The sequence below is a fragment of the Octodon degus genome, unplaced genomic scaffold (genome assembly GCF_000260255.1).
Source record: "Octodon degus isolate 3935 unplaced genomic scaffold, OctDeg1.0 scaffold00287, whole genome shotgun sequence".
In the NCBI taxonomy this organism is placed as follows: Eukaryota; Metazoa; Chordata; class Mammalia; order Rodentia; family Octodontidae; genus Octodon; species Octodon degus.
In genome coordinates this window covers 165,163-167,243 of record NW_004524863.1, presented here as the reverse complement: position 1 = coordinate 167,243, position 2,081 = coordinate 165,163, and positions in this window count along the sequence as shown.

The following is a 2,081-nucleotide window of genomic DNA, read 5'->3' as shown; positions in this document are numbered from 1 at the left end:
GACCGAGGAGTCGGGGTGCTTCTTCTTGTGCTCTTCGCGGCAGGTCTGCACGAAGAAGGCGTACGAGGACATCTTGCCCCGCGGCTTGTTGGGGTCTCCCTTGCCCATGGCGCCGCGGCCTGGTGTAGCTTTTCCTCAGGGTCCCGCACAGCGGCCGAGAGCAACAGAGACACTTCCTTCCTAGAGCTCTGGCGAGAACTGGTTTTATAATTCCTTTTTAAAAATTTTTAAATTTTTTAAATTTTTGTGGTACCAAGGATTGAACTCAGGACCTTGCACTCACCAGGCAGGCACTTATTCTACTGAGCTACCTCCCTGGCCCAGTCTACTATAATTCTAATGCTTTTAACTTTACATTTTTTAAAAACATTTTTTCCTTTTACGTATTTATTGCAGGGTCTACAGCGTCTCACTGCACAGATCAGACTTGTAGTGATGCTCCTGTTTTCAGCCTCTCAAATGCTGGGATTACAGGCTCTCATAACCACGCCCAGTTCCAGCACTTGTTGGGGGCAGAGATAGCATGGTAGGCCTGGAGTCAAACCTCTGTGTCCTGTGTCTTCCTAAGTAGGCATTTTAACCTGCTGGCTGGTCTTTCTTTCCATTTTCTGATAACCTCTTTGACATCATTTTTTCAGAATAGTGTAGTTTCAATGTAAATATCTTTTATTTCCTTCATTGGATTGATTCCTAAATGTTTCATTTCATTGATAATATGGAAGGTATCATTTCCTAAATTTATGTCCCAGTGGATTTGATATTTGTATACAGTAATGTTATTGATTTTTGAGTTTTTCTTTTCTTTTTTTTTGGCAGAACTGGGAATTGAACTCAGTCCCTTGTGCTTGCCAGGGAAGCACTTATGTATTGAGCTATGCTATTGTATTTGTTTATTAAATCTAGAACTCTTTTGGTGGAGTTTTATCTTCTCGAGAGACTGCAATGTTCAGGCTGAGCTCAACATTGTGATTCTCCTACTTGAATACTGACACCAGGTCCTGTTCTTCCTTCAATTTTCTTTTTTTTTTTTGTTCTTATGCTTTTATCTGTCAGGACACAGTCAATACTGGATGTTGTTAAATCTATAAACAAAAAAAAATCAAGTAAAAATCTACCTAAGTATTTTAGTCAAAACATGCTTTTATCTATTTGATTACTCAAGAGTTTCTCTGAAGTCAACACTGACAGCAGTTTATACCTACTAACGATGTTATTCAACATCATAGTGTAATATTTATGTAAGAAATGAGATTAAGTTAATTTACAAGTCACACAGTTTTTAAGCAGCTATTTATAGCCATGATTCCAGATATGATGAGAAAACCAATGGTTATTTTTCATTAAAATATAAAAATTTTCATCATGCATAGTTTATAGACTTCTTAAGAAGTCACTTTAAAAGCTGGATGTTCAAGAAAGATTCAACAGTCAAGTAAATTTTGGCAAATCTTTTTACACAAATTCCTCATTTGGTTTTTTAGCTACTTTAGTAACGTAACATCATATATTTTAACTGGAAATAGAATAAACTGTATTAAAAATGTAATCCTATCAGTTAGTAGTACTGATTATAACTTCTTAGCAGTAAGAAGCATTATTCTTAGGTGTAAAATATTTTATTTTCTGAGTATTGCTTATAGCACTTTATTATGGGAGCCCCCCCAAAAAAACAACAAAAACATCAAACAAAACAAAAAAGGTTTTCTTGTAGACCACTTCCATTCCTTATTTGAAACATAATCAAATCAGGGAAGCTATACAAATTTTACATCAAATACATTTCAAAGAATTTCTCAAATTAGCACTATGTATGAGCTACAACTGTGCCTCAACTATTTTAATTATGATTCTATATTTTCCAGGATGTAAACAGCACTAGATTGGGCTGTTATTACCAACACATGAAAATATCTACCACCAGCAGGTACATGAATTGGGGTCATAGTAAGTTGTTTTTTTTTTTTTTCATAGTAAGTTTTTAAAAACTCTTAAACTGTATTTGCTAGAGGAGATAAGCAGAAAACCTGATTTTTTGAGTTGCATTATCCCTAACAAAACTGTAGCACATATGTAGAGTTTAA